Here is a 470-nt window from a genome sequence, read left to right on the forward strand (position 1 = left end):
GACGGTGGTGGTGAACTCGCGGGAGTTGCGCTTGATCAGGTTGTCGCCGTTCTTCACTGTGGGGCGAGAAACAGAAATCGGACGTTACGATTGTGTCGGGCGGGGTGGAGCGTGCAGAAAAACGGGAACGAACAGAAAAAAAGGGAATTGAAAGAATCAAAGAATACTCACGTTCAACGGGAAAACAGTCGAGCTCGACGAAGTAGTTCCTGAGCCTGTCGAGGTCAGCGGTGTCGTGTCCGTAGTAGACGTCAGAGGCAGAGGCCTGCTCGCCGTAGAAGTTCGAGTGGGTGAGGGCGGTGCTGGGTCCAAGGAAGACGCGGACGATGGCGAGGAGGGCGGTCTCGTAGTGGCCGATGACGCCGGGGGCGACGCCGTGCTCGTTGGTGGGGTCCATGATGAGGGCGAGGAGGTTGCGGATCATGGTCTGGTAGGAGCCGTAGTAGCGGGAGTTGACGGAGTCCTGGTTG

The sequence above is a fragment of the Frankliniella occidentalis genome, unplaced genomic scaffold, assembly GCF_000697945.3.
Source record: "Frankliniella occidentalis isolate FOCC.00 unplaced genomic scaffold, Focc_3.1 Scaffold90, whole genome shotgun sequence".
Classification (NCBI taxonomy): domain Eukaryota; kingdom Metazoa; phylum Arthropoda; class Insecta; order Thysanoptera; family Thripidae; genus Frankliniella; species Frankliniella occidentalis.